The sequence below is a fragment of the Rhodnius prolixus genome, unplaced genomic scaffold (assembly GCF_049639745.1).
Source record: "Rhodnius prolixus isolate KJV_2025 unplaced genomic scaffold, Rpr scaffold_2, whole genome shotgun sequence".
Classification (NCBI taxonomy): domain Eukaryota; kingdom Metazoa; phylum Arthropoda; class Insecta; order Hemiptera; family Reduviidae; genus Rhodnius; species Rhodnius prolixus.
Genome location: NW_027411592.1, coordinates 48,367,713 through 48,395,572, shown reverse-complemented (window position 1 = coordinate 48,395,572; position 27,860 = coordinate 48,367,713). Strand labels below are relative to the sequence as shown.

Below are 27,860 nucleotides of genomic sequence, written 5' to 3'. Positions count from 1 at the left end.
GTTTACTGATGTTTGGCGCGAGTAAGCACGAGAATACCCGGGATGTTCCGAGTGCTTGTCTTTTGTTTCTTCGCCCTGCCGGCGCTCTGCTCCAAACGCGAAAGCGAGATGTTTTCGTTCCAGCAAGAGTATGGATGAATGTTTTAGCATTTGTACCCGAAAAATTCGCGGCGAGGATTGTGGATTACGTATACCTATTTTGCTGATTCATTTTTTTGACACCTATTCGACTTTTTTGGTTTGTATTCGAAAATTATATTTTGGAAACAGCTGCATGCCCCCCTTGCTACAGTCTCGCGCCCCCCTAGGGGGGCGCGCCCCACAGGTTGGAAACCACTGATGTAAGATGTAAGTACGAATAATTTCTTACTTAAATGTTGATTTAGGTAAACTGGGTTAACTCCCAACTTATGTGTAACTATACATTTTGAATTCATTGTTATGGAGGAAACAGAATGTCTCCGTTCCCACAATTGTACAAAATTATTTTTAATCTATAAAAATATTTCACCAAAAAACAGATTTGTAAGTGTATCTAATAAGGCACATACCATTTAAGGATAACTTTTTCTTTTTACTTTATTTACTTTCACAACTGCAGTATATTTCTGCAATAAGTGAAGCTGATACACACAACATGATAATAGATAAAGTACATGTGAATAGCATAAGGGAAGAATTGGTGAAACCTCCCAATGAGTACACTTCCACTATTGTCGACTGGCACTTACTTCATTTAGAAGATCTTCAGCTGTCTTGGTGTATTTCCAGGCAATGCAGTAAGTTGGGATATAACTAGTGGATTAGGATGTGAGGTGATTGATGTGTGGAATTTAATATAACGTGATCTTATAGCTTCTAAAACATAGGGGACAAGGAAATCTCGGTGTAAGGTAGAGTTAGAGGACATAGTAAGGAGTATTTGCGATTCGACGGAGTGCTTTTGACTGGAAGGATTGGATTTTGTAGATATTGAAAGCTTTGGCTGAGCCCCAAAGTTCCATTCCGTAAGTCCAGGGCAGGTTTCAGTATCATAGTGTAGATAAGTCTATGATACTGAAACCTGGGGATAACTTTAAAAAAAAAATGTGGAAAGCTTTTTTCAAAATCAATTTTTAACACTATAATCAATACTGAAATAAATAAATAAACCAAATTAAGTTGTTGACATTCACCAAAGGGAAGCCTAAGTTCCCCAAAAAAACCCTAAACTCCACTAATTTTATTGTATTTCTTTAACAAAGTTGGAAAAATTAAGGTAAATACCAAATTTTGCAAAAAGATGAACTGGTCGGTGGTAAACGTACTTTATTATAAATTCCTCGCATTAACCATAAACAAAAAAAATCAGTTTAAAAAACTAATGAAGTAAATTCAAACAGAGCACTTGTAAGCAAGGAGATTACTAAGCTAAAAAGGTATGATTAGTGAGTGTAGAATGGAAACTATGCAGCTATTGAACGAACATGATTAAGCAAGCATAAAGTGCATACAGGAAACTACTTAAGGATGCGGAAATATTACTGCATTGTCAAGGTTAACCAATCAATGCCATTAAACAATACCATACAAGCGTTGCAGAAAATCTATTTAAACTTAATATTAATACAAACAAAACAATTACCTATAAAATAATTTTTTCTTCAGATATCCTTCAATAAATGAATATTTTAAAATACCAAAAAAAAAAAGAAAGAAGCTAAGGAGAATTTCTATTCAGATAAGTTGACCTTGGGTGCACCAAGACATCTGGGAGAAAGTAAACTTTCGCTATCCGGCCAATCGAAGGCCGAATTCTCTCCTACTTAGGCCACACTAATCACATTTAGTTAGCCCGTGTTCTAAAATTATCCTAACCACTGAACTTAAAATACTATTTATCAACAGCCAAGTCTTTTATTCTCTTGATAAATAACTAAATAATTCTATTGTGTAAAAAATCTTTATCTGATCGCCTTTTAGCAAGGTATGTACATCGGCAATGAGAAAACAGATCTAAAATGATAACTAAAGTCATATTTCAGCCTAAGAATGACTCTAAATTGGTACAAATTCGCTTGAATCCTAGAAATGGATCCTAAAATAGGTAAAAAAAAGCGGATCTAAATAACTTGCACACAATTTCCCAAGAGAACAGAAAACTGACACTTTCGTAATCACTTTAAATACTTGCCTAGTTGGAGAAAAATCTGCTGTGAACACTTAGACGACTTCCTCTTACAGACTTAGCACAGTAAGAGAGCAAAGTAAGAGAAAGGACAAAACAAAAAGCCGCTGCTGTAGATTTATTTTGCATTTTTTAGCCAAAACCGTAAGCTAAACAATCTTGTTTTAGTCAAATATCGAATTTATTAAGAAACTTTTGGCAAAATTCACATTTTTCTCTAAAAACTAAATTTGAATTAAAATTAACGCCAAACTTTTCATGTATTTTCAATATTTTAATGTATTTTAAGTTTTCTAAACTATTCACTATTTTTCTTTTCCTTTACTTTTAATTCAATAAAATGGTGTCCTTTCATCCGTGTACATCAGTTTTACTAAAATATTGAGTAACGAAAAAAAGTTCTCAAATCTCTTTGTCTCCAACCATTATGCAGATGATGCGATAATTTTGAGCTGAATCTTAATTTTGAGCGTGAGAAATAGTTCGTTATTCTACAAAATAATTTCTGTCTTTAAACTATTTTAAAGACTACAAATGAATGAACAATTTCAATTTCAATTTTCTTAAATTATAGTATAGCCTAGAATTATAAACAAAATGAAGGATTCAGAGCATGAACTTAATGTATATTTAACTCGATTCCATTTTATGAACACATTAAGGTGAAAAAGAGAGAGACGATCGCGTTTAACGCTGGAAATGATAAAACAAAAAAAACATTATACTCTTTATGTCAATTATTGTCTGTCAGCTGTTCTCCATTTAAAAATGGAAAAAAAGTGCCAAGTTTATTATTTTATTTTTTGTACATTAAACGTAAAGAGAAGTACCTTGAAAATTTATTAGCATACGTTTGACGTCATTGCATGGTAAACTCATAATCTGTAAAATGTTTTAAGCGCGATGTTAAAACTGATGTGCATGACATTAATGCACTTGATCTGAAATTGTGGATCGATAATACATTATCATTCTATTTTTAATAAATCATTAAATTTTTGAAGAAAACAAGAGAATATTATGGTCATATAAATGTACTTATATTAAATAAATAAATAAATAATAATAATAAAAAGGGAAGGGATTAGCTATGAGGTTAGCATACTGGACTCCCACGCGGAGGTCCCGGGTTCGAATCCAGCTGCTGACCCTTAGATTTTCTCTTCCTAGGAGCTTCTTACAGCTCACAGTCCGGTGATGGATAGTGTTGTCTGTAACAAGAGAACACTGTCCGGAGGCCGGCATTGCACTGTAAAAAGCTCCGGCCGCCAATAACCTTAGATGATGACGCGCCTTAAATCATCAAAAAAAAAAAAATAATAATAATAAAACTTGCAATTTGAGCTAAGCAAGTAAGTTTATAAAGACATCATCTTTTACTTATTTCCTAGAACAAATTGGGCATAATGCAGGCTGAAGAAATTGCATTAATATTTTAAATGCAACTCGTGGGTGTACAATCTCTTCAAGTCAATGTGGAAAAGTGAAAAAGAAAGAGCAAATATAAAGCATCATGTCCTCTAGAGATGATGGAAGTGACTTGGAAGAAGTAGGTTCATCCACTTAAAAAGAATATGAAAATGTTCGCCAAAAAACAAAAACGCTTGAGGAAACAGAAAAGGTGATGGTCTTGGAGGATTTTTTAACACAAGCTGCGGGAAGCAGTGGAAAATAGATGATACTTCAGGGACGAGAACTGACTAAATCGAGCTTAGCAGGTGTTGAGGATCAGGATATGATCAGTAGAAGAACCTAAATCCTTTTAGATCAGATTTTTGGTGACAGAAAAAAAAAAAAAATCATCAATGAATAGATGTTTCAAAAGTGAATTTTCATTGGGAATTCTATCTGAAATTATATATTTGAAACCGAAGCACCAAAGTAGAAGATTTTTAATACTTGAAGAAATTTTGGGTAAAATTGTTTGCCTATTTTGAAAAACTTACAATGAATTCCTTTAAACCAACGTGCGCAGCAATAACCCACTTCTTATTTGAATAATAAATCCTCTTGTTATCACATAATGACCAGTTCAAAAAGTAATCCTCTAAACATCTTTACTTAGGAGACTTCCACCAATATTTATTCTATTGATGAAATTTCAGAAGCAGGATCTTCCAGCTTGCTGAAGGCACATGTCCTTTTGTCGGCAGGTGTGTGCCGATGCAACCAGAAGAAGTTACAAAGAACGTGGAGGAAAAAAAATTATGCCCGTAGGTAATAGCCACAGGTAAGCCAGGTGTCTGACAAGACACGTGCGCTGCTGTCACTTAAGACCGTATGAAAGGTTCTTATAAGGTAGAATTGGGAAGCTGCTAGATAATCTATATAAAAAAAGGGCAGTTGAGAAAAAATATTCAGATAAAATTAAAAATAACACGTTCAGTATTCTCTTACTGCAATATGTACTATTCTATAGTAATTGCAATTTTTTTTAGAAACAAAAATGCATATACGTACATTCCTTTAAGAAGGTGAGAGTAGAGTAATTGTAAAGCAAGTAACAAGAATTATACGTAGTAATAAGTTAATGAACAATCCGTCTCTCTAAAACTTATAAGCATTCAAACTAATAAATAAATAATCAAATTCAAAAATTCAAAAATATTTTACCAACAAATAAAAATAACAGTTTTCTATCGACACCGCAGTATCGCAGTCCAGAAAAAAACGGTGATGCGCATTTTAGACAGAAAATTTTTTAAAACAAATTTGGAAAATCTATTTTGTGAAATCGATTTTCTGAATAAATTTTCCTAGCAAATGTTTTAATTAAAAATGTCAAGCGATTGAAAAGCAGGAAACACAATAAAAATTAAAAGAAAAACTCGTTCGAGCTATTTTCCGGAAAAACCAGAAAACTCTATTCAGTTAATTGTATTTTGTTCTACTTAAAAACAATTATGGTATTAACAAAAATAAATTAGGTAAGAAATATAACCTACGCTTAGGGGTAATATAACCTTACGGCAACTTCGTTAGTTATTTTCTGATCGTATAATATTCAGTGAAGTGATTTCGCATTTACTGTACAAGGCAGCGTCACTCCTTGCAAGGTTTATTCGTCAAAAAAAAAACAGAAATTTAGCCAGTTCTTCCCGCATAATACTGATTTTACAGTTAGGTGTTGTATTGTGAACAGAAGATAATTTACTCAATTATTGAATGACCTTTATAAGGTTTTTGGAAAAAAAAGTAAGCATTTTAATGCCGTTTTTTATTAATTTTGCATCTCTTTAACTTTCAGACATTTGTTACTTTACATTATTCCTTAGTTCTTTCTATAAAATATTCCATCGATAAATTTCATTTCGACCATTTTGTGTACATTTGGATGCCAGCCAGCTGCTCAAGTCTGGAAAAGCTGTTACTGTTTATTCGGCTTCATCCTTAAAAGCTTGAGATGAAATTGGGAACGGTAAAAAAGGCTATATAAATCTTGGGGTTTTCACATTATTCACTGTCAGATTGAATCTCTCCAAAAAAAAAATTCGACAGTATCAGTTGTTTAAGAGATTCGTCTTGAAGGAGTCCCAATAAAAGCAATTAGTGTGGCCGAATGAGGATAGGTCTTCATTGTGTATTACAATTTCTTTTTTAGAAAATATAATGAGAAGCAGGGGTATTATATTCCAGTAATTGGTGGTCCAGACAGTAGCGGAAGCTGTTAACATCTTATTGATTAGAAACTCAATCTAGCAACCGAATAAGTATTTAATAAGAGTCAATTCCTTTTATTTACCTCTTCAGACAATTAATTTAAAAAACTTTAAATGTAGGGTGAAAATAAATGAACATTAACCCCTTAACGTGCACGCTCGAGTTAACTCAAGCGCGCTAAATTGGCCAAACTGTGCACACTCGAGATAATTCGAGCGGCGTTGTACTTTATGCTGCTATAATTTTTCACACTCGAATATAATCGAGAATTGAAAATAATGTGAAAGCAAAGAAAAACAATCGTTTTATTGATATTTATCATTTACATGGGATTGCAAGCTATAACACTTACTTAATCGTATAAAATATAGCGTTTTTTTTCAAAAATACTGTGCATTAAGGGGTTAATAGCTTAAGGTGGCTTAGATGTTGAAAAAATAGAAGTATCCTAAGATTTATGAGGCTATTTCAAAAATTTTACTTTGTGTTTGAAGGATGAACAATCCGAAAGGTAAAAAGAGCTACTTTAATTCCGTGAAGAGGCGAATTCCGTCATTTTTATTAAGTTAGATAAACTTCTTCGGGTGGTAAGGTGTAGAATACAGGTTCAAATGCTGTTTTGGTTAAGATGAAACATTAAACAGCAATTTGGGAAAAACCGACGGTTCCTTCTCGAACTGCACAGTAAGACTTTTGATCACTGTGATGGGTCAGACATGCTGAAGTAGGGCCATAAAAATAATATTCATTAACAAAAAATGTGGAGCTATTTCTATTAATTAAGGAATGGAAATCATAATTTTGAACAGAGAAAAGAGAATGGCTGCACAAGTTGTTAACTAATTAAACAAATAAAAACCTGTTCAAAGTGTTAAAAAACCTCGCTGTAGTATGATTCAGATGGACGATTAACTTTGTGAAAAGGTCAACTTATGACCTTATAATCGCAGTGCAACAAGTATACAGGAAAAACAATTACATTTATCTTCCTATAATTCATCTAACAAACAAAAAACATATTTATTAACAAATCTAACTTCACCGGTTAGCAAAAAATGAATAAATACTCGTAAAATAAAACAATTACCCAAATGAACGTTTCCCAGCTAGTATGTTAAAATTGTAGATTTTTCCATCTTTTATGAATGATATTAACCCACGCACGACAGCACACTTCTAACGGATAAAATCATGCTCTTTTTTGTGGAAATCTATTATTAAAAGTCGCGGCGGAACGAATTACATTGGATAACCATGGCAGAAAGAACTCACCTTACATTATTATCTAATAACTTTTTGGTCATACTTTGATTTTTTCTATTCTAATAAAAATGTGTATCTGTTTTAAAATCAGGACATTTAATAATAAAACTGACTCGAATAACTTATATTTAGTAAAAAAAAATATGGTTTTTAATCGTCTATCTCTGACTGTAATTTACATAATATAATTTTCTTAAAATGATTTACGCGAAAGAATATGGTATAAACCAAAAAATAGATTCAGTTAATATAGGATATTAATTACTATTTTAAATACTATTCACTTTACCAAAATACGCAATGAGGCAGGCCGTACATTACATTTTATCGTAGTTTCATGAAATTCCTGATATAATTCAAATATTCTAGCAGCAAAATTTAGTTGTTTTTTTTTCCCCAACAAAACGTGTATTAAAGTATCAAGACTATTCCGAAAGATAAAAGCTAGAAAAATGAATGAGTCTGTTCGACCAATGGAAATAAAAGTATGGAAATTTATCATATAAGAAAAATTCTAGAAAGTTTAGAAAAAAAAAAAAATGTACATTCAGAATAGAAATAGAAATTAAGGAGTCACTCACTAAGTTCTTATTGAGCCGCAGAAGTAGATCGAAAAAGTTGATTCTCTGAAAATTGAAAGTAATCACAAGGAGAGCACTCAGCAAAGGAGTTGGGAAAAACAACTTAGTTGGGAATGGAGGAACATGATACATGGATTAAGGAATTATTACTAAACAAATAAAAACTACTGAAGATTCAACAACCAAATTAAAAATTAGAAGTAAGAAATAAAGATTAACAAAATCACAAATCTTATTTTTAAAAGTCTGAAAAAAAAAAAATTGTATTAAGAAAATTCAATAATTTTCTTTTTTAATTTACCAATGTAAAATATTTTTCGGGAACCTACTTTTTTAAAAAAAAGTAATAACAGCTAACCAAATATTGTAATATGAGCAGGTTATATATTTTCTTGAAAAAGTCGGTTGGTAATTAACTACTGAGAAAGGAATTTCCCAAGCTAGTAATTATACTTATGTAACAATAACTATAGTTTTTTAAAGGTCATAAAAGCAAGGTTGTTAAAATTTGCCTGTTATTGAGGAAAGAAAATTGATAAAGAAAATATATATAATATTTTAATCTTGAAAATAAAAATAAAAAAATGTATAATATACATATCGAAGTAGAGAAGTCTTCAGATATCTGTTCTAAATATTGACAGAAGTTTGTTTTGTCATTTGATAAGAAATGATGGTTTTCGTTCCAGAATTTCGAATTGATCGTAGTAAACGTATAAAAGACGAACAATCGGACCAATTCCTTCTAAAAATATTCATGCAACTAAGTAAAAGACTATAAATCAATGAGTATATTATTACAAAGCAAAATTATGACCCAGTCCACTATTTAGTCAGCGCATTTTTTGAAGGTAAATACACTATCGAGAGGCAAGGTTGAAAATATGGGCCATGTACATATATAAATATATAATTTGTTGAAGTGGAAGGAATTCTAAATTTCATTTCAGATCAGACCCTTAAAAAATCTTGTCATTGACTTTCAAGGTGAACAATAATTTTGTAATTAGTAATAAAAAATATATAAAGAGGAATAAAACAGATTTGCTTTTTTTTTTAACAATTGCAAAAAAAGTAAAGTCGAACTGTAAATATATTTATTTCCACTATGAATTGAAATATTTTAAGTTAAAGTAAGAAAAATAAATAAAACAGAAAAATAAAATGAAAGTGAAAACTGGGTCATACTGTTGACATATTTACGAGTTTTAAAGCTAAACATTATGGTGACAAGTGCACAACTTGCTTTTAACTATTCTATTAATATTATTCAATTTTTACTTATTATTAAAAACGCCTTTTCTGTTGTTAAATTTACATTTTTTTAAGTGTTGCTCATTGTGCAATATAAAATGACGCGAGTTTACAATTTCCACAGTGCACTCCGCAAATATCCTTTAATATGTGAAATCTGGGCGGAGATTTTTAAGTCGTTCTCAATTTTCTCGACCATTTTGAAAATAGGAAAATTAATGAATTATAGATAAAGAGAAATGTGTATATTCTCAACAGATCTTTTGTAAGTTTAAAGTCCATTGTACAAAGAACTTCTACACATTACCACCAGTTTTTCACGTGTTTTGGCCCCCTTGATGTGAAAATATGAGATATATTTGAAAATTGATGAGACAAGCTTTCAATTTGAAGCTAGTAAGGTTACCTATACTGTAAATCTCCTTCACAAAAACTTACAGTTTAAAAAGTTAAGTAAAGGGTTGATTAAACAACAAAAGGTACGCTTATTCGGGCAGATTTTGACGATCAACCCTTTAAACAACTATCTTATCAGACAGTTTTAATTACAAACTCAAAATACAATAGTTTTTAAATTTAAATATTATAAATTCATAAAGTTTACAACATGAATAATAAATAATAAAATTCAAAAAACAAAAAATAAGAAAAATAAACTGTGACTCATTTTTATTATAACTAACTAATACATTACTTTTCAACATACTCGTAAAAGCAACACCAAAATGCACTTAAAACATTCTACGTTATCCTTATTGCAAAACTTGATTGCAATATCTGTACTTCCAAATTTATTTTTGTCACAGCTCAATTGCACTTTAGCAATGCATTAAAAAAAGTTCAATAGAGTCTAAATAGATTTTCGTGAAATCCAAATAGTAAACAGTTTGTTCCTATTTATCTTAATTAATCCTAAACTTTTCACTTCATTTATGCAATACACATACTTTAAGCCAAGAAGAAATATTTGCCAGTAAACCAATCAGTACAATTTATCTACATAAAAGAGTGACCACGTGATTTCTGTTCGATTTGAGATGAAAATATTTTCTGTTACCAATAAATTCTAATATAATTTTGTCAATAAAAAGATAAAGTCATTTTCTGATGATGTTAACTTTCCGATTATCGTGACTGACGAATCCAATAATTTGCTCCGCGTAATATGAGATAGACTAACCTTCATAATGCGTTATATTGAACGAGTGAGAATAATGAACGCTGTCAATATTAACATAATGAATAAAACATAATTTATTGACAAAATGTATACCGTATTGACCATTTAAAGTAAAAATCAATAAATCCATTTCGGAAACATTAAGTGGGATGGCTACTGTCCTGAAGCTACTATTTTGAATATTTTGACAGTATTATTCTTATTTATTTTTGTCAATTTAAAAAATTTACAACATTTGAATAAGTGACAAAAACAATGAGTAGGAAAAATGAAGCTCCGTTAATTTCATATTAGTTTAGAAATATCTATTTATAAAGGTATTATATGTGTAACCAAAATATTGAATTGTTTTTTATAAATTGAGAAGCTCGGAAACTGGCCAACGTAAACAATAACCAACAAAAACTAACGTAAACTACATCTTATATCGAAATACTGAGCAGAATTTCATGGTATAGTGTGGGAATAGGATTTTTTTTACTATCTTTAAACAAATTTACTTCCAAATAAGACTGCTTATTTAAAATAATCGATTAAAATAATGGAAAAAAAAAAACATTAAAAGAACGAAGGAAATTGCGAAAGCTGTAAAAGAAAATAAAGTAATGAAAAAGAAGGGAATTAGAGGAGCAGTTGTGCTGCCAAGTTGTACATGTCTGGGCCAGAAAGAGAGCTTTAACAAAATTGTAAAACTGGTAAAGAATATTAAGGTACTTGTAGATGGATCTGGTGGAATATTAAGGCAATCCCAATGAAAAAAGAATTGATTTTTATTGAGACATAATTTACTAGTAAACGTCCTGTTTTCCGAGAAATATCTTTGAGTTTTCGAATTAAAACTGTCCGGTTGATCGTCAAAAAGTGCACGAAAAAGCGTAACGTTGAAAAACACCCAACTTTGACAATTTTTTTCTCTTTTTCTACAAAAGATAAAATTCCCAAATTTTCTTTAAATCTTACTCCAAACCCTCCTTTATAACTGTAACTTTGTTGCAACAACCCAGATCTAATAGGTTTCGAGAAAAAAGTTGCCAAAAATGAGGAAAAGCGGCTTTTTCAAAAAATGTTCTTGTTCTTGTTGTTGTTGTTCTTCTTATTCTTGTTACCTTTTTTGTAAACTGCGTAGCGCCTAAACGCGTGAACCGATTTTCATGAATGAGGTGTCATTCGATTCGGAATTTTATGTAGATGTGCCTTTTGGGGGTCACGACCCTGTACACCGAATGGGGGAGGAGTTAGCACCCTCCAAAATTATTATTACTAATTACTCTGTAAATCTTGGCCCGATTTTGATAAAATTTGGCAGGATGAAAGGGTTAGGACTCCCCTACGTAACATTAAAGCGGCGATCAGCTCTTACACTTGTTAAGGTGAAGTATAGCAATCGTTTCAAATTATCGACACGTGAACCGATTTACATGAATGAATATTTAAAAGGCTATGAACTTACACAAAGTCCCGAGTAACAGTTGAAATCTATTAGATCTGGGTTGTTGCAAAAAATTATCTTTATAAACGAAAATATTCCCTATATTTTAAAGGAAATTTGGATATTGTATCTTTAATAGAAAAAGACAAATGATCAAAGTTGCGTGTTTTTTCAACATTATGCTATTTTCGTGCAGTTTTTGTCAATACAACTGTCTTACCGTTTTAAAAAGTAGCACAAAGCAGAAAAAAAAAATCCTTAAAAAATTGAAATAAATATTTTTAAAGAAATACTCTAAATATTACAGTAAAAAAAAGCAGACTGAGGTAATGATAAGTTTGGTAGGCGCCATTTATCACGCAGAGTGTACGGCTCTAGTAATGGATGCACAAAAACTGGCCACAAGAAGATAAATTGCCTAACGACACTGCAATGTGGTGAAAAACTAGACTAAATGATAAATAGCATACAATTGATTAAAATTTTACTCCAAACTAGAACTCTAATACACCCCGTGAAGCGTGTTATTAGCGTTGTTTTCATGATCTTTGTTCCGTTAAATTATCACCGACATTTCATCAAACTAACCGTTTCTAAAAGGTAAGGGTTTATGGCCACTGTTGCGGAAGAATTACATGAAAGATTTTATAGAACAGAATGAAAATATGTAAAGATTCAGTTATGCGAAATTAATTATATTTAATAGTAAACTTGATAAAGCGTAAAATTAACTTGACCTATTATTTAGTTATAATAACAGTTTTGAACTTAAAATCTTCTGCCGAATCACAACTACCCTTTCCCGTTCTTGAGGTAAGTTGTAACCATTCACAATAGTTTGGGGCTAAATTTCTTCAATCAGTTTATTGTTTGGCCAGCATTTTTGAAAAAATATTCATTAGAATCCTTTCTCAAAGAGAGAAAATCTATTAAATAAAACTAAACTCTTCTTAATTAGCTCTAGTTGTCTGTGGATACATGTTACCTTAGTTTTTCTGTACATGTTCTCGCGGAGAATGAGAAGGTGGGCGCAACTATTCCCAAAGGCTAAACGACCATCCTAACCACCACACAATAGACCAAGGGGACCTCTACCATCGTCCCTGCTTTACCACAACCACCACGAAACCTTTCTTTAACACGTGAAGCCTGGAGACAGAACTCCAGCGGTACTGATTCACGATCCCGTGGTACCATTTCATAGAGAGACTCTGCCTCCTATTTTAAGGCCTAGAATGGTCACTGGCCCAGCCATGCCCAGTTCATGACTTACCAGGTTTCTCTACACCCTCCTGGTGTCAGGCTTGGGCTTACTACACCATTCCAGGTGATACATTTTTCCATACACGTCCCCTATTAGTCGTCTCTTACGACAGGCAGGGACACTGTGTGGGACACAGAGAGTTTTTCTGTACAGTCCTTCTTGTACAAGAGGCCATGGAAAGAATTCTAACCTAGAAGAACAGGAAGTACTTTCAACTTTACAGAACAACATTACTCTGGCCTCAACATAAATTCGGAAGTATAGCACTGTTTTTTTTTTATAGATTACTACCTGGGCTAAACGGCTCTCAATCTCTGAGTCCCACAAAATACTAGGGACTTGTAAAGCAGAAGTTCAGCACAGGTTTTCCATTCAAGTTCATCAAAATGTTAATTTATTTTCGCACCAGGTAAACTAACTAAAAACTGACTTTATCAACGAGTTTTCCACTAAACTTTTGCTGAAACCCTTTTTCCAGATTTTTTTCCCCCCTTCTTTTAAAATTGAACTGAAGAAACCCAACATACGAGGGTCGTTTGAAAAGTCCGTGCAAAAATAAAAACTACTTAATTTTTTGGGGTAAACCTTTTTTATTTTTCAACATAGTCTCCTTTTAGGCTTATACACTTCGTCCAACGCTGCTCTAGTTTGTTGATCCCTTCCGAATAATAGGATTTGTCCAAGTCTGAAAAATAGCCATTCGTTTCTGCAATCACCTCCTCGTTTGAATAAAATCTTTTTCCCGCCAGCCATTTCTTCATATGGGGAACAAATAGTAGTCCGAGGGAGCCAAGTCTGGAGAATAGGGGGGATGTGAAACGAGTTGGAACCCTATTTCCATTAATTTTGCGACCACAACTGCTGAGGTGTGAGCTGGTGCGTTGTCGTGATGGAAAAGGACTTTTTTGTGGGCCAATCGTGGGCGTTTTTCTTGCAGCTCGGTTTTCAAACGGTCCAATAACGATGAATAATATGCACCTGTAATAGTTTTACCCTTTTCCAGATAGTCGATGAGGATTATTCCTTGCGAATCCCAAAAGACAGTCGCCATAATCTTTCCGGCCGAAGGAACGGTCTTCGCCTTTTTTGGCGCAGATTCCCCCTTGGTAACCCATTGTTTAGATTGTTCTTTGGTCTCAGGAGTGTAGTGATGTATCCATGTTTCATCCACAGTGACGAAACGACGCTTAAAGTCATGCGGATTCTTCTGGAACAGCTGTAAACCGTCCTTGCAACACTACACACGATTTCGTTTTTGGTCAAGCGTGAGCAATCGCGGCACCCATCTTGCGGATAGCTTTGTCATGTCCAAATGTTGATGCAAAATATTATGTACCCGTTCATTCGAGATGCCCACAGCACTAGCAATCTCACGCACCTTCACTCTTCTGTCATCCATCACCATATCATGGATTTTATCAATGATTTCTGGAGTAGTAACCTCAACAGGGCGTCCAGAACGTTCAGCGTCACTTGTGCCCATATGGCCACTCCGAAAATTTTGAAACCACTTATAAACTGTTCTAATCGAAGGTGCAGAGTCACCATAATGTTTATCAAGCTTCTCTTTAGTCTCCTCAGGCGGTTTGCCTTTCATAAAGTAGTGTTTAATCAACACACGAAATTCTTTTTCGTCCATTTTTTTGAAAATCACTCGACTTCCTCGATTCAAACGAATGCCAAACACAAAGAAATAGACCGATCTGGCTGAAACTTGGTGTGTGTTCTTCCAAGAGATGCTACTAACTAAACATAACCTCGATACGCGCCAGTGGTGCTATCTCTCTGACTTTGCACGGACTTTTCGAACGACCCTCGTATTGCGTAGCAACAATACTGTAGTCAATTTAATTCATTCAATAGAATCATTTTCTGGAATTAAAGTAATTTAAAAGAATAATACTGATAGCTCATGTTTGTAGTTAGTTATTTGTAACTTCATTTTCATTCTACATTAACGTAACTGTAATGAAGGTACAAACATTTAAATTAAAAAACTTCCACGTGCATTTTAAGAATAGAACACAAAAAAATTAAAACCTATAAAAAAACAAAGAATTATTTTTATAATAAAATAATTATAATCGGAAATAAAATGGTTAATAATTCAAGGTCATTAGAATGTCTATAATTTCAGGATCAATTCATTCAAAAAAGTAATCATTATACAAAATCATAAAGATATTTTGAAGAATTTTTAAAATGTACATTAGTAAAAAAAAAAAAAACTCATTATTTATTCATATCCGGTCGGAAGATGTTAATTTTGGAAGGAAATTACGCGAAAGAATTTTTATTTAGTATAATCACTGTCTGGCCATACGTAACGTCTCATTAACTTTTTTAATACGAACCTATTAAAATCTGGAAATAAATTCCATGATCGAAAGCGTAGTATTTTAGGTTTGTTTTTTAATACATGAGTGAATTATATGTTACATTTATTTAATGCTATATAATTCAATATATTATTACAATTTTTTAGGAAATAAGTGAGCGCAGTTGGCTAGCGTGGGAATGAAGTCCAATATCACTTTTTCTGAAGTACTTCTCCTTAAAGAGTGCACTTTACAAAGTCAAGTAGCCCGAAGATAACACTATATTTACTATAAGAGGTTTTATATTCAATTAAACTATATATATATGGTTAGATATTCAAAACTCACTGAGGTTGAACATGCCGGTGAAGAAGTAAATTAAGTGGTAAAGCTTGGATGGATATGTGCCATGTGCTACATAATAGTGACCTAGCTGTAATTATCAGGACTGTAGATAGCAGAAGTGCTGGCCAGTCTTCAGTAATTATTGGAGTGAAACGTGTCAAGAGTAAGTTGTGAATCAGTAAGTGCATATATGCGTCTAGTCAGAAAGGAAGTATAGCAGTATTTTCATCAGATTTTTGAACTTGGAGTAGAAAAGCCAATTAAGAAGAATGACTGTGATTTGTGTGTTTAGCTGGGTCAGTTTTCTCAATGTTCTAGAAGTTGTATCTAAGGAATTATTTAGAATATAATAAATCCACGTAAAAATGCAGATTTCCTTGCGTTTGATGTTGATAGGTCCACCTGCAAAGGGTTTCCCAAGTACCGACATTTTTTTCGGTCTAATTCTGGAGATGAATAGTGAATTCCGAGATTCTTCTCCAAGATCAGTACCTGGATGTTCTTTTAAAGAATTCATTTTTAAAGTTTTTTTTTAAGCCTTCAAAGAGAAAAGGTGTCTCAAAATTTCATGGTTATTTGCTGAAGTGTTACCATTAGGACAATTTTAATTGAAGAGAGACCAGAGTAACTTACCTTTCGTAGGGTTAACCGTGATCATAAATTTCAAAACTAAATTATTAGAAGAAACTGACTTCGATAAGTATTAGCATTTCATAGTCAAGTCTAAAATAAAACGAACATGGTTAGTCAACGTACAGGTCAAGAACAAACTCTTCTTACATTTGCCAAACTAGCGATGACCAAGGAAAATGTGGGAATATAAGCCTAAAGTGGACAAATATAGGACAAACTCTTGATAGTTTGAGGACGCACATGAAAGATTGACATGATTTGGCTACGTGGAGCTGTTAGAAAGAAAAGACAGTGAAGTGAAAATAAAATATGTTATTCTGAATTCAACTAGAAGTCAATTTGTAAAAAAAAAGTAACCTTCAATGAGAAGATGTGCAGCAGGTTATTCGGAAATCCAATAAACCGCAATGCAGTGTATAAATCAAATCCATTACATCCAGTCCACTGATACTGTTCTAAAATAGCTTTAATCAATAATAAAGGTATAAAAAGTAAAAAAAAATTACATGACTGAAAAAAGTATCAACTGTCACAGATAGAATCTGGCCATGTACATCATTACAAAAAAAAACAAAATGAAATACACAGCCAACTATATTAGTAATCTTCTTTCGGTAGACTGTTGCCTTTAATTTGTAAGGCAGTGCGGTTGGACGTGCCATTCGAGACGGAACTGTACTCATTCCGCAACTCGCACAGCACTAATTCTCTTCTATTACAAAAGTTCTGACTATAACTATTTGTTTTCTGTTAGTTTTGATCTTGATATCCAACAACATTTTGTTGTAAGTTTTGTAGTAATTTCTCTTTCCAATCAAGCAAATAATAGACCGTCTTCTTTCTCTTCGTTATCAACAGGAAATGAATTAAAAATTAAATAAACCGGACGAAAATGAAATGAACGAACTCTTTTTATCTTCAAATGATTTCCTAGACTGTCTATGCCGAGCAAATCTATTGGATTAAAAAAAGTATATAGATATACAATGATAAATTCACCAAGTTTTCTCTTCTTGTGATTAACATTCACAAAAATTATGCACTTTCTCAAACATGGAGATTTTACTTAGCATTGAGATGAACTATTAGAAACCAAGTAATACTGAACAAGATTAAACAAGATTACCATCGGTCATTTCTTTGTAGCGTTGATCCCTTTTAGGTTAGGTTTAGCACATTTTAGGATCCTATGGGTATGATTTTTATTTTTTTCCGTTTGTATTGATAACAAGTAATCTTTTGCATCATAAAACTTGAAACTCGCAGAGCAGCGTACAATATTGGTACTTCTTTTAGGTGCTTGTTTTTTAAGTTTTTATCTAAAATCAATCAAAATTGAAGTGAAATTGATATTTTTTCCCCCAAATTTTGGATATTTTCTCAAAAAAAGTACTCAAACGATTGATTTCCTTCAAACTTTTATTGTAATCATTTCATATATTTCACATCTTTAATTTTTTATTTTAATTGTTTTTTCCAAGGAAATTTTGTTTTCTATGAAGTTTCCAGGAGCTTCTCCAGCTTTCCTCAAAATAAACAACAAATTAGTTACCAAAAATCTAAAGTCTAAAGAAAATCACTTGACCAGAAATGAAAATACTTTAATACAAATTAAGGGTTTCCACAATTTCTCCGTTTTTTCTCCCGCTTTAGTGAATTCTACTGCTTTTATAAACATTAGTGAGAGTTAAATGAGATGCAGAAGTTATATACGAAGGGAATCATATTAAATTCTTTCTTAATATGAAGAACCAGAGCCTATATTAAATATCCCCGCATTAAAAAAAAAAGTTAATATAAATTTCTTTGCGTGTATACACCATTTTATTTTCCATATATTTCACTTAAGAAATCGCATATTTTCGGATATTACTACTTTATTATCACTTAGTGAAAGTTAAAAAAGGATTTTGGGCCAAGCTTATGTGACTTACTGATATTGTGGACGATCGAAAACAATTGGAAAGATCGAATAACATCATTCTCAATAAAATAATATTAACACAACGTAGACAAATATTAAGGAAATCAAATAAAACACTCCGTAACGCCTAGTACGATAATACGTAAAGCCCATATCTTATAACCTATTCATTCTTTGTTTTAACAATCCATAGCATATCCATTATATTTCTTATTGTTGTAATCTTACAAAAATAATTTTTAGCTTCGCACAATGATGATATAATATTACAAATGTAAAACTAGCTGACCGTCATCTTAAATTATAATTCACAGTTCACTTACCGGAAGTCTACTACTTTTACATCCTGTTTATTCAGCACATTATGTTTTAAAAGATACTATTTAGTAACAATATTGTTTGCATATTAAAAAATAAAAATAAATGATATTTTATAACAGCGACAGCAGCTACAGGATGCTACTTTCGCGTCAAATTCTTTTGAGGTTTTTGAACGATATAAAGAGATGTTAAAGTTTAAATTAGAATCAAAACTAATTTACAGTTAATTTATCAGTACAAGCACTAAAAATGATGTAGTCTCTAGTTTCAAAGGTTGAAAAAAGACTGAAATTGGCAATAATTTCCCTTCTCTTAAAGAATGCAAACTTTATTAGAATGATTCACTTCATAGTTTTATGGAACTCGGAATCATAAAAACAGAATTTAACTCACGAATACTGTCGAATAGTTTCGAGATTTTCCACTTTTGCGTGAGGTGGATTTATTTTTATCAAGATATATTTTCCCAAAGTGTAGCTAAAATGGCAAATTATGTATATTCTGTTGTTTATTCCTTCGCTAATATTTCACAGATGACGTTATACTTAAGAAGGGAATTGACCTGAACATAAGGTGTGGACGTGATGCCATTTTTTGAAACTTAGATCACCGTGTTTTTATAAACAACGTGAATATCTTTGTAGGATATTATTCAACTTATTTTTTTTGGTGACTGGTATAATTATTTAAAGTAAGAAAGATATTGCCAATTTCAGTATTAATTTTTTGACAAGCTCTCTATTTTAGGTCTACTCAAGACTGTGGAACATACGTTTGACAGTAACCGATTACAATGTTCATTGATTTGAAGATAGTTAACAAAAATCGAACCATTATATATGAAAATGGCCAGCATAAGGGTTCTACTCGTATAATACATCTCAGTTTTGCAGTCCTCGTCACTAACAAGTCGGCAACTCTCTTTTGTAAATATTTTATTATTATTTTTTAAATCTTATATTCATAAATTCAATAAAATCAAACTTTTTTTTTTATCCGAGCGATCAAGGCTTGTTGTTCTTGAGTTATCGAGTTATAGATTACCATTTATTTTCTACCTAAAAAGTGGACTACAAAATAGGTCTAGAAGGCAGTGACCTGCTGCAGAAATACTACTTAGTTTCATGCTGTCGTTTCTACTCCTTACCCAGAAAGAAGTTGTTATTCGGAGGATGAATTACTTAGGCCCTAAAGGGCGGAATGAGAAATATCCGTTCGTCAACTCCTATTTGAAGAGTAGATCGATAGTACTAGAAGAAATCCAGGAAAAAGGAGTTCCTCAAGATTAAAGAATATCAAAACAGTGGATTGATTTGACAACATCTAGATTATTTATCGCAAACTCTGACAGCGATGTAGGTGATGACAATAACCATTGAAGAAAAGTCTTCACAGAAGGTGGAAATCCATTTCTTAACATTTGACACACGCTTGTACGTCATACAGAATTCTGTGATCTGAGAAGGCTGTGGGTGCCATAACCTTATGATGATCTTAGCGCGTTTTAAATTTAAATACACCTTAAATAGAAATAAATAGCTGGTCATTAAAATCCATATTATATTTTTATTAGAGTCATAAAAAACGATACAAAAAAATGGGCCAAATTTATTTTATGGGACTTTACGTTAGCTAATTGCAGTTAACGAAATTAAAATGAAGAAATAATCTCAATATGATTGAACGCAATAAGCCAAATAGATTGGTCATTATGCTATAAGCTTATGATTCCTATTAAATTAAAAACAATAATTTGTAGAACAAAATAAAATTGTTTTCTTGCAGTTGAGCATGAAAATATTTGAATAAAATCATATTATTTTTAGCGAAGAGAATCTAAACATATCTGATGATGTAGAGGGGAGACTTTTTGACTCATCAGTCAGTACCCTCGAGGTAAATCCCCAACATTGATTATACTAATGGCAGTACACATTCACTAAAACTAAGCGCGTTTCTGTTCTATTTTTAAAATTGAAATAAACTTAATGCAGCTACAAAATCGGGAAGAATATTCATTAGACAAAAATAAGTAACTTATGGGCTTTTTCAATGCAATATGTGACTTATTAAATGTGCACTACGTGCATTGAGCTATTAAAGTTTATACTATAAATGTAATTATAGTTGTAATAGAACAGTTTTCTAAAATTACCCAGGCAATAAACGTTGAGAAACAGCCAATCACGCAATACCTTTTGACTTGCCTTCATTATATACATTTTTTATTTTTATTTTATCCGCTTGAGAAAAAAATACAAACGATTGTTAATTTTAATGATGAGAAACTTTATTTTTAAACATTTTTTGTTTTTAAAGTTAAGTAAAACATTCTGGAATTCTTGATTGTGGCGGAGCTAAATCTTAATCGCTGGCTGTTAAATCCGTCGTTTCAGGATGTTCTCACTGAAACCTCAGCAGTTTGCTTTTTGAAAAAAAAAGGTCTATGTGTGATAATAAGGTTTTATTTGAAACATAAACTAATTAATTGACTGCATTTCAATACATAAAAGAAATAATGGTAAAGAAAACCATTAGTTAGAAGTATAACTCATGAACTAATAACCTCTCTGGGGGTTAAAAAAAAGCAACAAATTGAAAGTTATTATTTCGTGAAGACCTAAAAGTTGGTGTAGACAATAAGTTTTCGAGCTTAATGTGAACCTATTAGATGTCTCATAATAATTTCTTTAATTTAAGGTACGTCAACGTCTGAAGTCATTGACTCCCACAGCTTTTTTTTTCAGTGCACTGCCGGCATCCGGACAGTATTCACTCGATACAGACAACACGGTCCATCACCGGGAAATGAATTGTAAGAAGAAGCTCCTTCAAGAAATTCCTGTAATCTGAGGGCCAGCAGGTAAATACGAACCAGGGTGATCTCCGAGTGGGATCGATGATGATTTTTTGTTTTTAATTTCTTGAAATAAAAAAAGCTCCAATAATTTTTGTAATCAAGTAAGCATTATTAATGCTACTTGTACAAAAATCTTTAAATTTTACAATTCCAGGAGTTTTACGAGTGATGTTAAGCTAACCTCTAACATTTCTCAAAAGAAAACTGCAATTTTTTTTTAATTTTAGCCTATGATCAGCAAAAGTAATCAAAAAATGATTGATTAACATTTTGAGTATAAAGAAAAACTGATTAAAAGCCAGGGTAGTACAACTTCTCTTACAGTCTTTTCCATTTCTTTACTGAGTAAAGTAATCGCCTATTTTTTCAGGCGGAGCTTAACGTCCAACTACCAATTAGGTGTCGTGGACGGAGGCGACTAGCAAACATACTTTACTGTAAATTTCTTTTATTAACCTCTAAATAAAATCCAAGGCCCAAGACCGGGAATCGAACCCAGTACCACTATAAATACTAGCTTTACAGGTCTCGCCTCTTAACCGTTCGGCTACCGTCTTTACAGAGTATTTTCATCCATTTTTTACTCTCATTTTAATTAACATATTTACACAGGCAAAAGTTAATTACAACACATCGAACTGCATTTCGCATAATACCTCATTTGTTGTAAATAAAAAAAATTAAGACATCAAATAAGTAGCATAGATAACTTTAAGTAAATGCAGCAAGAGCATTATGAGAATTTAATCCAAAAACCATAACTGAGTGTGCAAAGCAAATAAATGCTTTAATACTTCAAAGTGTTTAAAAAAAATAACAATAAAATGCTCTTTTGGACGCCATGACAGAAAGATTAAACAAAGATTGTGGTAAGTTACAGCTGGCTTGATAAGGTAATCTCTGTTAGTAAAGAAGTTATCTCTAGTAAAAAAAAAAAAATAAATGATAATAAAAAAAAAAGTAAGACAACTTGTCGGCTGTAAGAAATAAAATGGACTATATGTGGAAGAATTTAAGATTTGATTGGGTGTGGTTGCATCTATTATGCATGTCAGACATGCAAGTAAGGGACTGGTTTCACAACTTTTTGAATACAAATCGTTTAATATTAGACGCATTCTGATAGCTGTAATATTCCAAAGAAGCTGGACGAAACATTAAATTAACAAATATAATGTTAACTTGTTCATCTGATATTTCAGACTATTTTTAAAAAAATTATAGTTTATTTGAAAGACTAGGATTCTGGTAACTAAATGACAAAACTTTTCACCACAATGCGCATAATTGCACCCACACTGACTCAAATGCAAACATATATCTTTTCTAGGATAGGGTAGGTTACGAATGCAGCTGCATGGTTTGAAATTCAGCCATTATTATTAATACTATTCTCAAGAGTTATATATATTTTAAATATAAATGTGGGTGTTTTAAACTGAGATAAAACATATTAACTCACGTGGTTTTCTGTGAGGAATGCCAGTTAGAAAGTGATATATCCGGTTTCAGTAATCAAGTCTTAAGAATCTCATTTACAGAGCTTCTTTAAAATATCTCCATGCTAATAACTAAGAATTCCTTGTCCGTAATAGATAAGCTTAATTTGTTTTGTTGAAGTTAGGCTGGGGATATCCGCCGGTGAAGAATTAACTAGTTCACTTCCTTCTAAGTGAGGTTTCTAGATGATAGAATGATGGTGAGAGTTCTGTTCCCCCAAAGCACTAAAGGCTTATTGTAGCGTTCCCTCTGAAAGTCTACTTTGCGAGGTCTTTACTAGGGTTGTAACCCCTATCGTGTTTGCGTTATGATCACCAATCAAAGCGTACTCGCCCTGCAAACTAGATTAATACGCAATCAAACACGGAAATAAGAGGTCATTTCCTTCTTCTTCTTCTGACAAGGTCTGAACAGGGCTCTAAGTTAATCAATTCCATCCTGCGAAGAAGCCTTCTGCACCTGTCATATTCGGTAAAAAAGGCAAGTCAGTTTTGCCTCTTCAGTTCTGGTTTCACACAGTCCAGGCATTAGCCTATTACTGTTTGATTCCGGAAATGTCTTAATATTTAAATGTGAACATTTACCCAACTTTCTTTTTTAACCTTTCTAAAAGTAACCTCTTCTTCTTTTAATGTGAAAACATCAAAGATTAATGTCATTCAAGTTTTTATCTCTTTATTAATAGTTTCACTATTTCATAAAAACATTATAATGCTAAAGTAGAAATAAAATATTTTTAAAAACAAGTTTCAGCTGTTACAAGAAATTAAATTGTACAAAAAGTATAGAAAATGACCAATTAATCTAATTGCCTGATATTCTGTATGTTTTATCCAAAGAAGCTGCTAATTACTATAAAATGTTTTTATTAAATTTATTTTTAGAAATTGACAGAAATATCTCAAGATGGAGTGCATTTATATTAGGTATACGTATATTTATATGAGCCGTTCACTGCGCAACTCGATTAACTTCATAAAACAAAAAGTGGAGAAGAAATGCGATGAAATAATGTACATTGTTTTTTAAAATTCCGTTTATAACATAAATTCAAATAAATTTACCGTTAACATTCAACGCCTGAATTTGAGTTGAATTATTACAACGATTTACGAGGGTCGTTTGAAAAGTCCGTGCAAAGTCAGAGAGATAGCACTACTGGCGCGTATCGAGGTTATGTTTAGTTAGTAGCATCTCTTGGAAGAACACACACCAAGTTTCAGCCAGATCGGTCTATTTCTTTGTGTTTGGCATTCGTTTGAATCGAGGAAGTCGAGTGATTTTCAAAAAATGGACGAAAAAGAATTTCGTGTGTTGATTAAACACTACTTTAATGAAAGGCAAAACGCCTCAGGAGACTAAAGAGAAGCTTGATAAACATTATGGTGACTCTGACACCTTCGATTAGAACAGTTTATAAGTGGTTTCAAAATTTTCGCATTGGCCACATGGGCACAAGTGACGCTGAACGTTCTGGACGCCCAGTTGAGGTTACTACTCCAGAAATCATCGATAAAATCCATGATATGGTGATGGATGACAGAAGAGTGAAGGTGCGTGAGATTGCTAGTGCTGTGGGCATTTGGAATGAACGGGTACATAATATTTTGCATCAACATTTGGACATGACAAAGCTATCCGAAAGATTATGGCGACTGTCTTTTGGGATTCGCAAGGAATAATCCTCATCGACTATCTGGAAAAAGGTAAAACTATTACAGGTGCATATTATTCATCGTTATTGGACCGTTTGAAAACCGAGCTGCAAGAAAAACGCCCACGATTGGCCCACAAAAAAGTCCTTTTCCATCACGACAACGCACCAGCTCACACCTCAGTTGTGGTCGCAAAATTAATGGAAATAGGGTTCCAACTCGTTTCACATCCCCCCTATTCTCCAGACTTGGCTCCCTCGGACTACTATTTGTTCCCCAATATGAAGAAATGGCTGGTAACACTTCAGCAAATAACCATGAAATTTTGAGACACCTTTTCTCTTTGAAGGCTTAAAAAAAAACTTTAAAAATGAATTCTTTAAAAGAACATCCAGGTACTGATCTTGGAGAAGAATCTCGGAATTCACTATTCATCTCCAGAATTAGACCGAAAAAAATGTCGGTACTTGGGAAACCCTTTGCAGGTGGACCTATCAACATCAAACGCAAGGAAATCTGCATTTTTACGTGGATTTATTATATTCTAAATAATTCCTTAGATACAACTTCTAGAACATTGAGAAAACTGACCCAGCTAAACACACAAATCACAGTCATTCTTCTTAATTGGCTTTTCTACTCCAAGTTCAAAAATCTGATGAAAATACTGCTATACTTCCTTTCTGACTAGACGCATATATGCACTTACTGATTCACAACTTACTCTTGACACGTTTCACTCCAATAATTACTGAAGACTGGCCAGCACTTCTGCTATCTACAGTCCTGATAATTACAGCTAGGTCACTATTATGTAGCACATGGCACATATCCATCCAAGCTTTACCACTTAATTTACTTCTTCACCGGCATGTTCAACCTCAGTGAGTTTTGAATATCTAACCATATATATATAGTTTAATTGAATATAAAACCTCTTATAGTAAATATAGTGTTATCTTCGGGCTACTTGACTTTGTAAAGTGCACTCTTTAAGGAGAAGTACTTCAGAAAAAGTGATATTGGACTTCATTCCCACGCTAGCCAACTGCGCTCACTTATTTCCTAAAAAATTGTAATAATATATTGAATTATATAGCATTAAATAAATGTAACATATAATTCACTCATGTATTAAAAAACAAACCTAAAATACTACGCTTTCGATCATGGAATTTATTTCCAGATTTTAATAGGTTCGTATTAAAAAAGTTAATGAGACGTTACGTATGGCCAGACAGTGATTATACTAAATAAAAATTCTTTCGCGTAATTTCCTTCCAAAATTAACATCTTCCGACCGGATATGAATAAATAATGAGTTTTTTTTTTTTTTACTAATGTACATTTTAAAAATTCTTCAAAATATCTTTATGATTTTGTATAATGATTACTTTTTTGAATGAATTGATCCTGAAATTATAGACATTCTAATGACCTTGAATTATTAACCATTTTATTTCCGATTATAATTATTTTATTATAAAAATAATTCTTTGTTTTTTTATAGGTTTTAATTTTTTTGTGTTCTATTCTTAAAATGCACGTGGAAGTTTTTTAATTTAAATGTTTGTACCTTCATTACAGTTACGTTAATGTAGAATGAAAATGAAGTTACAAATAACTAACTACAAACATGAGCTATCAGTATTATTCTTTTAAATTACTTTAATTCCAGAAAATGATTCTATTGAATGAATTAAATTGACTACAGTATTGTTGCTACGCAATACGAGGGTCGTTCGAAAAGTCCGTGCAAAGTCAGAGAGATAGCACCACTGGCGCGTATCGAGGTTATGTTTAGTTAGTAGCATCTCTTGGAAGAACACACACCAAGTTTCAGCCAGATCGGTCTATTTCTTTGTGTTTGGCATTCGTTTGAATCGAGGAAGTCGAGTGATTTTCAAAAAAATGGACGAAAAAGAATTTCGTGTGTTGATTAAACACTACTTTATGAAAGGCAAACCGCCTGAGGAGACTAAAGAGAAGCTTGATAAACATTATGGTGACTCTGCACCTTCGATTAGAACAGTTTATAAGTGGTTTCAAAATTTTCGGAGTGGCCATATGGGCACAAGTGACGCTGAACGTTCTGGACGCCCTGTTGAGGTTACTACTCCAGAAATCATTGATAAAATCCATGATATGGTGATGGATGACAGAAGAGTGAAGGTGCGTGAGATTGCTAGTGCTGTGGGCATCTCGAATGAACGGGTACATAATATTTTGCATCAACATTTGGACATGACAAAGCTATCCGCAAGATGGGTGCCGCGATTGCTCACGCTTGACCAAAAACGAAATCGTGTGTAGTGTTGCAAGGACGGTTTACAGCTGTTCCAGAAGAATCCGCATGACTTTAAGCGTCGTTTCGTCACTGTGGATGAAACATGGATACATCACTACACTCCTGAGACCAAAGAACAATCTAAACAATGGGTTACCAAGGGGGAATCTGCGCCAAAAAAGGCGAAGACCGTTCCTTCGGCCGGAAAGATTATGGCGACTGTCTTTTGGGATTCGCAAGGAATAATCCTCATCGACTATCTGGAAAAGGGTAAAACTATTACAGGTGCATATTATTCATCGTTATTGGACCGTTTGAAAACCGAGCTGCAAGAAAAACGCCCACGATTGGCCCACAAAAAAGTCCTTTTCCATCACGACAACGCACCAGCTCACACCTCAGCAGTTGTGGTCGCAAAATTAATGGAAATAGGGTTCCAACTCGTTTCACATCCCCCCTATTCTCCAGACTTGGCTCCCTCGGACTACTATTTGTTCCCCATATGAAGAAATGGCTGGCGGGAAAAAGATTTTATTCAAACGAGGAGGTGATTGCAGAAACGAATGGCTATTTTTCAGACTTGGACAAATCCTATTATTCGGAAGGGATCAACAAACTAGAGCAGCGTTGGACGAAGTGTATAAGCCTAAAAGGAGACTATGTTGAAAAATAAAAAAGGTTTACCCCAAAAAATTAAGTAGTTTTTATTTTTGCACGGACTTTTCAAACGACCCTCGTACATTCTCTAACAATTAGTAATCAAAATATCTTCTGAAATAAATTATTTATTATTTACAGGCCAAAAAAGTTTTGTCATTTAATGGTGTTTAACTCTATTATTTGGGAAATTTATTATAAATACAATAAGCTATGACTGGACCAAGTGCTTTGACATTTAAATTTAAGATATTTCAAAAAGTGGAGTTAATCGATTTGTACATTAATATGAGTACTTATTTTGTACATAAAACCAAATCGAGATTATTTTTTGAATATTTTGTCCAAAAGAAAATAAATAATTAGAAAGTAATAATATTAATTTTGTAATTATGTATTCAGTAATATGATATATTGATTGAAGTAAACCACATTCGATTTGTAGAAAGTTTAAATGAGGAGAAAGTTCAACATTATTTACAGAATTCTGAATGTTCAAAGTGCGTAATTAAGTTGGCTTCTGTAACATTTACAATTAATGCATAAAATACATAATTAATGA

The 27,860-nt window shown here is 32.6% G+C and overlaps 1 protein-coding gene and 1 long non-coding RNA gene across 11 annotated transcripts in view; one reads left to right on the top strand and one right to left on the bottom strand.

Moving 5' to 3' along the window:
- The window catches only part of ssp6 (PDZ domain-containing short spindle 6), a 133,380-nt gene that overhangs the window by 12,352 nt on the left and 93,168 nt on the right, over window positions 1-27,860 (bottom strand). The window lies entirely within an intron of this gene.
- On the top strand, window positions 86-27,860 carry LOC141448513 (uncharacterized). Of its 4 annotated transcripts, XR_012455089.1 has the most exons (6): window positions 86-348; window positions 13,082-13,207; window positions 15,284-15,413; window positions 19,087-19,265; window positions 21,087-21,202; window positions 23,584-24,195. It is a non-coding gene; the product is annotated as an uncharacterized lncRNA (long non-coding RNA). The 4 variants fall into 4 exon arrangements; XR_012455087.1 differs by lacking the exons at window positions 13,082-13,207; window positions 15,284-15,413; window positions 19,087-19,265 and adding an exon at window positions 27,440-27,860 and having other exon boundaries at window positions 23,584-23,712; XR_012455088.1 differs by lacking the exons at window positions 13,082-13,207; window positions 15,284-15,413.